Genomic DNA, 15,073 nt, shown 5'->3' with positions numbered 1-15,073 from the left:
GCTGGAGCAGTGTTCCTCCCCGGTTTCTCCTTGAGCACACTGTCTGTTGTTTGCAGACTTCACTGCCCAGACCATGAATGCTCTCAGGGCCAATTGCTAAAGGACCCAACTACCAAAATACAGGTGCCACATAATCACCCCAGCACTAATCCAGCACTGCTTTGATAGTGCCCAGGAACACAAAATGGCTTGGCTTGGAAGGGACATTTAAAGGCCGTCTAGTCCAATGCCGTGCACTGAGCAGGGACACCTTTAAGTAGGTCAGATTGCTCAGAGCATGAGCGTGAATGTTTGCGGGGATGGATGTCCACCTCTCTGGGCAACCTGTGCCAGGCTTTCAAAACCTACAGTGAAACAATGGGTTTCTTTTGTCCAGTCTGAGTTGACCATCTTTTAGATTAATAGCATTCTCTCTCGGTCTGCTCACAAAAGGCTCTACTAAAAGTTCTGTCCCATCTCTTTTACAAGCCTCCTTCAGGTACTGAAAGGCAGCAATCAGGTCTCCCTGGAGTCTGCTCCCTTCCAGGCTGAACGCCACCAGCTCTCCCAGCCTGTCTCCAAAGCAGAAGGGCTCCAGCCCTCAGAGCATTTTGTTCCTCCTCTGGAATAGATCCAACAGGACCATGGCCTTCCTGTGTGGGGAGCCCAGAGCTGGATGCAGTACTGTGTCGTGGTACAGACAAAGAGAGTACAAAGCAACATACTCTGTTTACAGAAGGCTTCAAAGCCTGTTTTTATTCTAGCATGCATGCTTGTTCTACATTCTTACAAAGCTCATAAGTTTACACTTTACTCACTGGTCACGAGAGACAAGCAAAGTGCTTCTTAAAATAGGCAGTTGCAGATTTATCTTATTTATCCTACTTTCTTTCTTGGTTTCTATGTCAACAACCTTGGTAGGGATTCTTTCAGGGTTTACATGGATCCTCTTATCAAACTTCTCAATGACTCACAGAGGTCCTTGTAAAACCTCTTCCACAGTACTCTAGGTGAGGTCTCACCAGAGCAGAGGGGTGGAATCACCTCCTTCAAGCTGCTGGGCACTCGCCTTTGGATGCACATGGCTGGCTCACGTGCAGCCTCTCATCTTGCAGCACCCCCAAGTCCTTCTTGGCAGGGCTGCTCTCCATCCCTTCATGGCCCAGCCTGTGAGATCAGCTGGGCTGGGACTGTGTCACAGCCCTTGGACAGAGCAGCTCCCTGCCAAAGAAGGCAGATCCCAGTGCCCACACAACTCCACCCTGGCCATGAGGTCACAGCAGGCTCTGAGGTCACAGAGGTGCCAGACCCGGTGGTTGCACAGCAGCACAAGGAGCGAGCAGTCAGTGCTTGAGCACAACTGTTGCGGCAGCAGTGGCGGTGGCAGCAGTGGTGCTGACATTGGGACAGCGGTGTCAGGACAGCGGTGGCAGCAAGAGCTGCGGGACTGGCAGAGGGCAAGGCACCATGGCCCTTGCTCTGCGCCTCTTCCTCCTGCTCCTCCTGGCCGTGGCCCTGCCTGCCAGGGCTGCCCAGGCTGCTCCGCTGCAAGCGTGGCGAGCAGGTGAGCCGGCAGCCTGGCTCCCCTTTCCCAGGACAGCGCTCCCTGCTCCCCGGGAAGCGCTGGGGATGGTTTTCCCCAGGCCTTTAGGGAGGGTTTCCACTGGGGGAGGGAGAGAGCCCCCATGGGCCCTGTGCTGCCCCTGTTGCCTCTCCCGGGATGTGTCACAGGGCCTGCAAAGAGGGTGGAGAGTGACCAGGAGCCAGCCCAGAGCTGCCCAGGCCCCTGTGCAGCTTTGGCCTTGTGCATTCACATCTGGCTCCCACAGCCTTACATGACCCCCTTGCAGTGCCCATTTACTGTAAGCAGTGGGGGATCCCAGCACACCATGGAAATGCCCTGGTCTTTGCACTCTTCTAGACTGGAACGATAAGATGGCTTATGTGGAAAAGCTGGTGAATGACAGTATGAAGACTCTAGGGCATGGTGGAGGCAAGTTCTCTGTGTTCCTTTCCTGAAAAATAATCAGTGTCCATGTGGCAACGGCTCAGTCATGAGCCCTGTCCCTTAACATAATCTCTGGGTTTAAACAATCTGGAAATCTTGCCCTGCTCCCTTCTGTGATCCCACAGGATCGCTGTCAGTGGGAGGAAGGATCATTTAGCTGTCCATCCTCCTCCCGTGTGCAATGCCACTGTGTCCTTCCGTGTGCTCTATGCAGCCACAGAGAAGAGCAGAGAGGGAAGGGGCCGGGCCCAGGGCTGTGCCCCGGGGCTGAGCCTTTCTCAGCTCCTTTGCTGCCCCCAGGGAGCCTGAGCCGCTCCTGCTGCCACTGCCAAGGCCTGGCCCTGCCTGGGGCTGGGTTGGGAGCTGCTGGCAGCTCCAGGGAGTCCTTTCTGCCCCGACTGCCCCACAAGGGGCTCCTTCCAACCCAGTGTGGCGCCACTGCAGGCACGAGGTGCCCCTGGCCCTGCTCCTGAGTGGAAGGCAGAGCTGAGGGAGTGCCTTGGAGGGCACCAATCACCCAGGTGCCCTCACTGCCACTTGGGCCTGAAGGAGAAATGGAACTTCCCATTAAGGTCCTCCTAAATGGAAGAACCGAGACATAGGAGACACGAAATCCTTGGAGGCAGCCAAACGTCTGGAGCAGATGCTGACTGACCTGGAGAGACGCCGTGGTGGGTGCATTTCCCTCTGCCTTGTCCTGGGGCTCAGCAGCCGGGGGCTCTGGCTGCACATCTGGACACGCTGTGCCCGGCACAGCGGGAAGGGATCCATGGCAGCCTCGCTGCCCCGCTGCTGCTTCCACGCCCTGCAGGGCAGTTTGCCAGCCTGGCCTGGCTGCAGCTTCTCCCCAGCCTCTGCACGAAAGCATTTGGCATCAGTTCACAGGCAGCCCAAACTGCACCACGAGCCATAGATGCCCTGAGATCCCCTGCAATTTCCTAATCTCCAATCAGATCAGATGTAGGGGCTTTTTCAGTCAGGGAGGTCTCTGGCCCAGCCCCAATAACCTGGCCATTTTCCTGATCCTTATCCACGACTTGACAAGTATTGTCTCCTAAAGTTGCCACCTCCTGCAATGGTTCCATCTGACCCAGCTGTCCTTTTTCCTTTCTCAAGCAATGGAGCAAAAGTCCATGCAGGTGGGGCCATATCCTGTAGGAAGCAATGGCTTTGTGCCAGCCACTGATGCAGGAAAGGAGGAGATGCCAGACATGGGCACAGGTACAGGAGATAATTGCTCCACCAGGCTCAGCCCTTGGTGGGGCTGTGTGGCAGCAGCTCTTTCCCCCAGGGCCTGCCCTTGCCCAGCCCGGCAGCAGCCAAAGCTGGAGGAGGCTCTGGAGGCTTGGAGGCCTCTGGAGCTTGTTCACAGCCCCGGGGAAAGGGGACTCGTGCACCAACGTCCCTCCCGCTGCAGCTGCTCTGGAGCTGGCTCTGAGTGCCCAGAGGCCCAAGGCACAGGAGCAGCCCTGAGCGGGAGCCCTGCCGCGAGCCCAGGGCCAGAGCCAGCCTTGGCTCCCGACTGGGCAGGGGCTGCACTGGGTCCTGCCAGGGCCTGACTCTTTGCCCTGGGGCTGGGGGAGCTGTCACGGAGCAGGGAGGGCCAGGGCTGGCAGTGGCTGCTCAGGGATGGCTTTGGCCTGTGTCCCTCCAAGCAGCCACTGCCCAAGCAGCTGCGCCGCCCCCGGGCTCTCCTCCCGGCCTGCTGGGCTTTGTTGGGTGGCACAGCCTGTGCCAAGGGGCGGCAAAGGTGCCTGCAGGCCCCAGCTCTGGGGGAAACGGAGAACGTCCTGCCCGCATCCACCGTGCTGCCAGCTCAGCAGTGCAGCACAGCATGGGCTGACGCTCCCCATTGCTCCCACAGAAGTGCTTGGCAAGTCAGACACTGACGCCCAGAATCATGGAAAAACACCAAGAATTATCTGCCCCCAGGACGTGCGCAGGTCCTGCATGATAGGCACGGTAGTGACACTGTTCACTGTGCCAATTTCCGTGGTACTGTGCTATGCTGGGTTCCGGTTGTGGAAGGGAAAGAAACGGTAAGTGTTGGCCCATCTCTACCCTCCAGCTTCTTTAAAGGCTGCACATAGTCAGGGAACATTCAGGGAACAGAGAGGCTGCAGTGTAGGTGTGGCCCGTCCATGGTTGTCCAAAGAGCCCTGCTGAGGGTTCTGCTGCTGCCCAGAGCTTTCATTGGCCTCCTCATTGCTGGGCCTTGTCCTGGGGGCCCGCTGGGGCTGCAGCCAGTGCTGGCTCCCACTGAGGCTGCCTGGCCAAGAGCAGCCCCAGGGGCACAGGCCAGAGGCAAAGCACGGCAGGGAGGAGAAAGAGCAGGGATGAGATTGCCCTTGAAAGGCAGAGGTGCTCTGGGGCCCACTCCTGGCCACGGAGCCTGCCCAGAGCTGTGTCCTGCTCGCCAGGGCCTTGAGGGGCAGCTGTGCAGCTGGGCCAAGCTGTGCCAGCAGCTCCAGCCATGCTGGGGAGCCTTGCCAGCTCTGGGCCCTGCTGTGCAGGAGGCTCCCTGTGTGCCACTGGCAGCTGGGCCCTCAGCCACCTCCTCTCTCCACAGTCGCGCTGCCGCCGCTCCAGCATCCCGGCTGAGAAGGCGTGCCTCTCCCTCTCCCCCAGAGAGCTCAGATACCGTCGACTTTGACAGCTCTCACCCGAGGCCTCGGCAGCAGGAGTTGCCCAAGAAAGCAGAGCACCAGCCCTCCGTGCCTCCCCCACGGCCCCCCAGCCCGGCCTTGAAGCGGAAGCCTCCCGAGATCCCCCCACCTCCACCCCTCCCGAGCCCGCCGCCCTGGTCCAACTAGGACTGCAACTGGGCTACCCACGCAGGGCTTGGGCCACCAACAGCTTGGGCACCTGCCCTCCTCTACAATTAGCCCGTGTTACCTACGGGCAACAGCCAGAGTCCGTTTTCATACTCTTGGACCTTCAACAGGAAGGGCTGAAGACTCTTCCCATGCCCTTTCTCATCCTTTACCTCTTTGATTTTCATACAGTTGGGAGCTCGTTGCATCTCTTAAAGACTTTATTAGCACTGCATGTTTTGCCTTACCTGTCAAGGGAAAAAAAATAAAAACATTCTTCAGTTTTGATTTCATTTTTAGTGTGATTTGGCCGCTCACATTTTGAGCAATTAATTTTCCACCATACTTCTTCCCTTTTTCCTTACTATCCATAAAAAGTTCATCTGGACATAAAAATCACCAGCTTTACTGAGATTTACCTCAAAGCCCAGAGGGGAATCTAGCACCAAATATTCTTCCTCTGTACTGCACAACAAGAAATATTCAGAAGAATATTCACTGGCAGCTGAGGCTCGTGGAACTCCCAGAATACTGAGCCTGCAGAGGAGGCAGACAGCCCTGGCAGTGGCTGAGGGGACTTCTCCTCACAGACTCCTCTGAAAGTGTGTCACTCCAGGAGGAGAAAGCCTTTAAACCTGTGCCTTACCTTCCTCCTGTGCTAAAATGTAAGGTTCCTCCTGAGCTACAAACAATTCTCCATTCCTCAACAAAGCTACTCATGTTCGTGACTTATCTTAAAGAGCAAAAGCAAATGTGGTCAGAAATTTCTCATCAAAGCCTGTTTGCAGAGAAACGCCACCATATGTGAGAAAATAGTTCTTAGCATCAGCTCAGTCAAACGAAAGCCAACCCTGAACTGAGCAGAGCTTTAAATGAACTTGAATTCTCTTTCCTCACCTATCAGCCGGGTTGGTTTGCTCCTTTTTTGTCCTAGAGAGAACATTAGAACGATTTGCTCTTGGCAGGACTCCTTGCATGGCTCCGGCTGTAAATGCGTTGGGCTGCAGCACAGGGCCAGGGCGGAGCTCAGCAGCCTCATCAGAGCCCAGGGCCACGGCCCTTCCCTGCCGGGGCCGAGCCTGGCCCGGCCCGGCCTGGCCCCAGGGCATGGGCTCCGCCCGCCCGCTGTGCCCGCAGCCAGGCCCAAGGCTTTGCAAGAGGCTTTCTCCCAGCTTTGCAAAACCTCGGCCAAGTGACCTTTTGCTGTGCTGAGAAGAGTAAACACCCCCTCAAATGTAACCCCACTGCACACCTCATGAGGGATGCCTGCACACCTTAGGAGAGGCCATCAAGACTCCTTTGTGATTCATGAGGGATCCCTGCACCCCTCGGTATGGACCCGAAAATATCCATGTGTGCCTCATGAGGGATCACTTCACCCCTCAGCAGGAACCCCAAAATATCACTGTGTGCCTCATGAGGGACCCCTTCACCTCTGAGCACAGATCCCAAAATATCACATTGTGCCTCATGAGGTTCAGGCCCAGATCATCCCCCAGAGGGCAATGTGCCCTCAGCCCAGGGATGCTCAGCATGGACTCCCCCAGCCCTCGGGACCCCACCGCTGGTCACAGCAGCCCCTGCCTGGCTCCTGCCTGCCCACACCGTGGGCATCCACGGCTGCTCCTGGCCATGGATATCAGCCTGTGCTTCCGCTGGGTGGGCTTTGCTGCTGCTACCACCTGGACAGAGCTGTGACAACTCAATTTCTTTATTAAAACATCAAATGTGGGCCAAGCCCTGTCCTGGCAGACAGGGGCTGGCCAGCTTCAGTGCTGGCCGGGGAACAGGACCAGAGGGCTCAAAGGCAGAGGGTCTTGTTTGGGAGGGGTGGGTTTTGGGAAGGGTTCATGATGGTGCTGGAGCCATGGCAGGGCAGATAGGGGCAGATATGGAAAATTGGGATAAGAGGTCGGAAGAACTTTGCCTGAGTTGTTAGGCTCTTCTTCTGACAATGAACAGGAGCACCTGTGGAGAGAGGAGGCGGCTGAGGACCCAGGTGCCAGTGGCACAGGGGGAGCCTCCTGCACAGCAGGGCCTAGAGCTGGCAAGGCTCCCCAGCACGGCTGGAGCTGCTGGCACAGCCTGGCCCAGCTGCACAGCTGCCCCTCAAGGCCCCGGCCAGCAGGGCACGGCTCTGGGCAGGCTCCCTGGGCAGGAGTGGGCCCCAGAGCGCCTCTGCCTTTCAAGGGCAATCTCATCCCTGCTCTTTCTCCTCCCCGCCGTGCTTTGCCTCTGCCCTGTGCCCCTGGGGCTGCTCTTGGCCAGGCAGCCTCAGTGGGAGCCAGCACTGGCTGCAGCCCCAGCGGGCCCCCAGGACAAGGCCCAGCAATGAGGAGGCCAATGAAAGCTCTGGGCAGCAGCAGAACCCTCAGCAGGGTTCTTTGGACAACCATGGACTTGCCACAACTCCACTGAAGCGACACTGGGAATGTTCCCTACTTATGAGCAGCCCTTAAAGGAAGCTGTTTGAGGTAGAGAAATCAAAAAACACTCACGATTTTCTCTTCCAGCAATACCAGATTGCTGCACAGCAAATCAACAGGAAAAGTGCTGCACCAGACACAATGGCCATCAACTTCACCAAACAAGGTTTTTCCCAGCAGAAAACTCTTCTCCAGGTGTTGTAGGCACATGTTGAGGTGCCGGCTGCATCTGTGGGAGCAATGGAGAGTGTGAGCCCGTGCTGTGCTGCACTGCTGAGCTGGCAGCACGGTGGATGCGGCCAGGATGTTCTCACTCCCCGTTACCCTCTGAGCTGGGGCCTGCAGGCACCTTGCTGCCTCTTGGCACAGGAGTGCTCAGTACCCAAACCCCTGAGCCTGCATGCCATAATTCCTCTGTGCTGTGCCCTTCTGCTCCAGACAATACTTGTCAAAGGCATGGAAAAGGACAGGGAAAATGCTCAGGGTTTTGGAGCTGCTCCAGGGCCCTCCCTCCTGCAAACAGCTGCCTCTCTGCATCTACCCAGAGACTGGGAAATTGCACGGGATCACAGGCCCATGGCGCAGTTTGGGCTGCCTGTGAGCTGATGCCAAATGCCTTCCTGCAGAGGCTGGGGAGAAGCTGCAGCCAGGCCAGGCTGGCAAACAGCCCTGCAGGGCGTGGAAGCAGCAGCAGGGCAGCGAGGCTGCCATGGATCCCTTCCCGCTGTGCCGGGCACGGTGTGTCCAGATGTTCAGCCAAAGCCCCCGGCTGCTGAGCCCCAGCACAAGGCAAAGGGAAATGCACCCACCACAGCGTCTCTCCAGGTCACTCAGTATCCTGTCCATGGGTTTGGACACCTCTAGAGACTTTCTGTCTTCTCCAGGCTTGTTCCTCCCTCTTGGAGGACCTTAAGAGAAGTGATTGCATGTCAGATGAGTGGATCCCACAGATGCAGGGCTCAGCCTGTGGGGTCAGCAGGGACACACTGCTGACCCCTGTGATGGGCGCTGGGCTTGTGAGCAGCAACCCAGAAAGGAGCCTGGAAAGTCCTCCCTGCAGAAACTCCTGTAACACAACAGCCACAGCAGCTTCTTTCACCTGGTTCCTGCCAGGTTGTCAAGGACTATCCTCTGAGGGGAGCATTGACAACGTACCTGCAGGAGGCTTAATAGGTTGGAAATCCTCATGGCGCCAAGCTGCTGGAGAAACCTTCCTAGCAAGCTCATCTAGAGAGAAGCAAACACCCAAACCCATTTCCATGGTGTCCTGGGATCCCCCCTCTGCTTTTCAGAGACTAAGGCTGTGGGAGCCAGATGTGAATGCACAAGGCCAAAGCTGCACAGAGACCTGGGCAGCTCTGGGCTGGCTCCTGGTCACTCTCCACCCTCTTTGCAGACCCTGTGACACATCCCGGGAGAGGCAACAGGGGGACTGCCCAGGGCCCTGGGGGCTCTCTCCCTCCCCCAGAGGAAACCCTCCCTAAAGGCCTGGGGAAAACCATCCCCAGCGCTTCCCGGGGAGCAGGGAGCGCTGTCCTGGGAAAGGGGAGCCAGGCTGCCGGCTCAAGTGCTCGCCATGCTTGCAGCGGAGCAGCCTGGGCAGCCCTGGCAGGCAGGGCCACGGCCAGGAGGAGCAGGAGGAAGAGGCGCAGAGCAAGGGCCATGGTGCCTTGCCCTCTGCCAGTCCCGCAGCGCTTGCTGCCACCGCTGTCCTGACACCGCTGTCCCAATGTCAGCACCACTGCTGCCACCGCCGCTGCTGCTGCCGCAACAGTTGTGCTCAAGGACTGACTGCTCGCTCCTTGTGCTGCTGTGCAACCACGGGGCTCTGGCACCTCTGTGACCTCAGAGCCTGCTGTGACCTCGTGTCTGGGGCAGGATTTTCTTGTAATCAATCTCAAGTGGTGCCCTTCCAGTGAGGAGAGAATTTCCCACCCTGTGTCTATTTGCAATCTAGATTTTCTTTAAAAGAAGTGAGATATATGATATTGGAGAAGTGAGACATTTTGTGGCTCTACATACATCATCAACGCCAAGTCCAAAATTCAACTCACGTTAGTTATTCGCACTATTGCAGGCAGCAGCAGCCCTGACACGCTGACACCGAGTCCCTGCTGTGTGCTGTGCAGCCCTTTTTCCCATATTTAAAAAGTGAACAACTTGATGCCAAAGCTTACAGAAATAATGTAACACAGGACATCAGGGTAGTTGCACACTTCAGGGGACACCCAAACCCCGTGCACATCTTACGAGTGTCCTCAGCCACCCTAAAATCCCCCTGTGTGCCTCACAGGAGACCCCCAAATCCTGCTCAATTTACAGATGCACCTGCACACCTTTGGACATACATTAAATTCCGTGCACAACTTCTTGGTGTCCCGAGTCCCCTGCACAGCAGAGAGGTGACCCAAAGTCCCTGCATGCCTTTAGAGGGACCCAAACATAACACTCAGGGAGCAGCAACAGTGCTGAGCCATCTTCTGTGTGTGTGTGTTCACCATGTGTCCCTGGGTGAACAGATGAGGCCTGGGGGACAAAACCCCACTATGTTCATAAGAGATCCGGGACTGCCACAGGCCCAGTGTCTGTCGGGCTCTGAGCTCATCCCTCCGGCTATGAAGGACTTCCTTCAGAGTCCAGCCTCTTTCCATTATTCTCAAGGCAAGCACCTACTGATGGCTTCCCTCTTTCCCTGGGCTTGCCACTGGAGGAGCTCCAGACCCAGATGATGCCAGGGAAGGAAATGTGCCCTCAGTCCAGGGACGCTCAGCATGGGCTCCCCCAGCCCTCGGGACCCCGCCGCTGGTCACAGCAGCCCCTGCCTGGCTCCTGCCTGCCCACACCGTGGGCATCCACGGCTGCTCCTGGCCATGGAGCTCAGCCAGCGCTGCTGCCGGGTGGGCTTTGCTGCTGCTGCCACCCAAACACTGGGGTGACGGCTCCATCTCTTTATTGCAAAAGAAGAGCTCATTCGGGAAGTGCTGCAGTGCCCGATTTCTTCAGCCCGACTAGCTGCCAACACCAACACCCAGAGTGGGCCGCTCCCAGAAAACTGTCAACTCTGGGGTTTGGCTGTAGGGTACGGCTGCTTTACAGCACGGGTGGAGTGCGCTGGGGTAGGGACAAGGAACAGGGAGAGGTCTTCTGTATGTTTATTCCCGCAGAGTCAGCGACAGAATGACACTGAATTAAAGGCCTCCACTGATTTCCAAACTGCGGAGGTCCCTGGGGAGGATACAGTCTTTAGCCAGTTGGGAGAAACTGAGGGTGGAACACAAGGCAGGGAATACATTGTTTAAACCAATAGGGGATTACAGGGGAGGAGGAGAACTTAAACAAACCAATAGGGTTTCAACAGATATCAAATGGACAGGGAAGTTTCTAGAGAAAGGGGCAGGCTTGGGGAGGGATTGACATTGAATGGGAGGAGGAACAGGGAACAAAAGGGCAGGACTTTGGGGAGATGGACAACTAGGGGAAAGCCAACAGCCCGGGGAGGGGGGGGGGTGGGTGAAGGAACAACCCATTGGGAATAAAATGTGGTATAACAATACCAAATAAGGGGGTGTCATAAAACTGACTACTAGGACCGAGTTACAATCAAAAACATGCACTGCAACAGGGAAGCTCTCAGTCAGGGCTGTGTTGAGCGCTTCCAAATCCTTTCCAGCATCAATAGAAGGTCAAACTTGCCCTTATCCCATGCAAACAGAGTGTTCCCCAACAGCAACCCATTCCGAGGTCCTCTGAGAAATATGTATTTTATGATTGGCTTTTTGCTAATATAGCAGCCATAGAACACTGCAATTTGTCAGAGAAAAAGAATGTATTGCTCTCCTATCAGAAGAAACTAACTTCTTCCTGCGTCACTCAGCCCTCAGGAAGCCGGTTAGGATTAAGAGGGAGAAGTTGACGAGGACCAGACAAAATCCTGTGTTTGAATGGTGTTATGAACAAAAATTCGGTTAATCTTTTTTTTGTGAGAAAGAGTTACAGGGACGCAGCCAGGTCTCTGTCTCTGCCAGAGTTCTTAGGGTTTTGTCATGGTAATCACGGGTCGTTGGAGCTTATCTCCTCTTTTGTATTAGTAAAAGGCCTGGCTGGGTGGAGTGATGGCCCTTCCCCGATGCAGTGCGCTCTTCCAACATAGCGAAGACACCTGAGAGGGTTGGGGGGGTTATGCAAAGTGACTCCAAAGTCCAGAATGCTTTGTGGGACCACGACTTGAAACCCACAGAAAAAACCCCCAAAACAACGCGCCAAATAAGAATTGAGAGACTGAAGTTATGTCTGGACATGAGGAGCCAAGTGCTGAGCCTGCAGAGATGCGGAGCCCCTCTCGCCCTGAGCAGAGAGTCGTCCCAACGCCGGGACCAAGCAGCTGAGACGCTGAGAAAAGCAAGATCTGAAGGGAACATTGTTGCGGGAATAGCTATGAGAGCAGAACATGCTCTTCTCAAAGAGGTCTCTAACCCAAAGTGATACCAATTGTTCTCTAAATTAATACAATTGATATCCCACAGAAAACAACCTTATCACATAATGCATGTGAGGTCTCACACGGACCTCCCAGGTGTTGTTGCAGAAGGCAACAGGAAAGCAGATGCATTAGCTATGGCAGCAGAAACTGCTAATGTTCCTAACATCTTTGCTCAGGCAAAGCTGTCACACGCATTCTTTCATCAAAATGTACCTGCCCTGATGAGAATGTTTAAGCTCTCAAAAGATCAGGCAAAAGCTATCGTGGCTACCTGTCCGAACTGTCAAAACTACCAGATACCATCAATGGGTACGAGAGTCAATCCCCGAGGTCTGAATAGCTGTCAGCTGTGGCAGACAGATGTAACTCACTTTGCACCTTTTAGAAGGTCAAAGTATGTGCATGTTTCGGTTGACACGTTCTCAGGAGCAGTGTTTGCATCATCACATGCAAGAGAAAATCATATGCACACAATAAAACACTTTCTCCTCGCTTTTGCCACCCTGGGTGTACCAAAGGAGATTAAAACAGATAACGGGCCAGCCTATACCTCCCACAAGTTGAAAGAGTTCTTCAATGAATGAGGCATAGCACACAAGACGGGCATACCTGTAAACCCCACAAGACAATCCATCGTAGAAAAGACACATCAAACCTTCAAAAGAGTCCTCGAGCAACAGAACAGGAACACGAAAATCACATCTCCAGTGGAGAGACTGTGCAAGGCTCTCTATGTCATCAACTTCCTGAACTGCACAGCGTCAGAGCCTGACCCACCAATACTTCGCCGCTTCGCGAATACCACACAAGCAAAGCTCACGGAAAAACCACCTGTGCTCGTGAAAGATCCTGAAACACACCAAATCTCAGGGCCTCATCAGTTGATTACCTGGGGAAGAGGTTATGCATGCGTGCTACTACCATCAGGTCCAAGGTAGTACCCAAAAAAATACGTAAAACCATACTTAGGCACAGCGAACACTACTACAGACGAGGACAAGAATTCTCCTGAGGCAAACACAAGACCACCTCAAAACCAAACCAGCTCAGCCTGGAGACGAAGGCGTCGCCGAACACCCACAAACACAAGAACAGACCGCCCCATTACAAAGCAGCAGACAAAACAGAAAGTCAAATAACAGTCTACTGTAATAGGCCACAGATAGCCTTAACACAAAAGTGTTCTCTGAATTATGTGTTATTACACTGTGTATTGTATAGTAAAAACTATTATTCCCTTTCCCTAACCTTAAAACCTCATAACCTTCTACCCGCTCCTCCTCCTGTAGTGCAACTTAGAAATTAAAAGAAAAAGGGGGGGAGGAGGGGAACACAGAAAAGAACAAGGCAGAAATTCCTCTCATCATAAAGATAACAAATTGTGCTTATATTCCCTATCAGAAGCCCTAATCCTGCCCAAAGATGAAAAATATCTCCGTCGGTGCTGTCCTCACCGCTGCCTGGATGCTCTACACCGTACCGCGTGCCTTCGGCTGGATTAGCCCTCAGCCTAGCAATAATGTTTAGGTAACCTTAGCAAAAACATTAAAACAAGACAATATGTGCTTGTCCATGAGAAGCATAGATAATCCACTTTCTACATGTCTAGTAGGAATTCCCTTTATAGCAGACGTGTGGCCTGTCCAGAACTCAGAGGTTCTCCGCACCACAGTTAAGAGACCCAATGGGGCTGATTCTTGGGATGAGTGGACAAAAATTCTGCCAGATGCTCGAGAAGAACCCCAAGAATTGGATCTATTGAGACCCGCCAAGGCCACATATTGTGTCAAATTTTACTTTAGGCGTCCAAAAAATGATTGGCCAGAAATTGACCAACACAAAAACACATATCGAAAAGATGTATCACCAGCGAACAAAGCCTATAACCCTCATGATTGGTGCAATTACACTGCACGTTTAATTTCTGTGTCCTCTCTCCATCCCAAAGTATTACCCAAAAGAATGTTTCTCATCTGTAGTGACAGAGTATGGGCAGGGATCCCCTCCCGACTCCAGGGAGATCCCTGTACTCTGAGAAAACTTTCTACCCTTACTCCAAACATCACCCTGTTACATAATTGGAAAAAAGAAAGAGAATCAAAACGTGAAAAAAGGTCCTACACTGAATTCAATGAAAATTGTGATCCGAGATTATATGATTGGAACAGGCCAAAAAAGATTGCAGTCTCTCTGTTTTTACCCTGGGTAGCTGCAGCTAAAGCCCTCAGTGAAATCAATCACCTTGAGTGCTGGCTCAGTAAACAAGCTAACGCCAAATCAGCAGCCCTGAGTGATCTCTTAAAGGAAGAAGAAACCACAAGACAAGCTTCACTCCAAAACCGAGCAGCAATCGACTTCCTGCTGCTTGCCCACGGACATAGATGTGAAGACTTCGAAGGAATGTGTTGCTTCAACCTCTCTTCGCGCTCGGAGTCCATCCATGCGAACATCCAGAAACTGAAAAATCTCGTGAAGGACTTGAAAGTAGAAAGAATCCCAGATTGAGTCAATGAAATTTTCAGGCAATAGAGACTAACAAAATAGGCTGCATCTTTAGTTAAAGGATTGTTGTTGATTCTCCTTGTAATTTTTACGGTGTTAGCTATGTTCTTGTGTCTTGTTCACTGTTTCAAAAGAACTCTCGCGAATGCATTTTTTGTAAAAACAGAAAGTGGAGTTGTAGTAAACCCCTCAGGTTTAGCCAGGGCCCCTTGGAGAATAGAATGCTGACACAGCGGCAAAGAAGTTTCCTGTCTCCAGGGACATCCGCCTTGTACCTTATCCCTATAGCCATGTAAGGCAATATCTTGTTAACCCTACTATTGGTCACTTATGGTCACTCTAACACCTTTGCCATTGGTCAGGATTGGATCCAGGCCAAGGGTATAAAAGTAGCATACTGTACCCCTACTAACTTGGAAGAAGAAGAGCTGAGACCCTTCACGGACCCTCCAATAAAGCCATACTCGTGGAACAGCCAGCGTCTTCTGCTTCTCCTCTCTCTACCGTCTGCTGGAGCCTTAGGCCAAGAGAAAAGCTACCTAGCAAGCAAAGCTGAAATCACAAGAGCTGCCTAATCACTGAGAGCTGAATATCTCCCTGCTTGCTAGGGGCTAACCCGCGGCCTTGGTCTGAGAGCGAGCTGGCTTCTAGCACCCAGTCCCCTTGGGGACTGAGTTCTGGAGCTGTAACAGCTTGCATAGGATAAGACCAAGCAAGACTCATTTAGGACATCACGCCCTAAAGGCTCCCATGAGGACTGGATCCCCCGGCTCTGCCCCTAGTGGACGGAGCTGCGCATATCCTCCTCCTCTGCGTTGCCCTGAGAGACGCGACGGGGACTGCAGCCCTGCCGAGCTGCCCAATC

Source organism: Zonotrichia albicollis, chromosome 7, assembly GCF_047830755.1.
Source record: "Zonotrichia albicollis isolate bZonAlb1 chromosome 7, bZonAlb1.hap1, whole genome shotgun sequence".
Classification (NCBI taxonomy): Eukaryota; Metazoa; Chordata; class Aves; order Passeriformes; family Passerellidae; genus Zonotrichia; species Zonotrichia albicollis.
The sequence above is the reverse complement of the archived record's forward strand: the minus strand, read 5'-3'. Positions refer to the sequence as shown.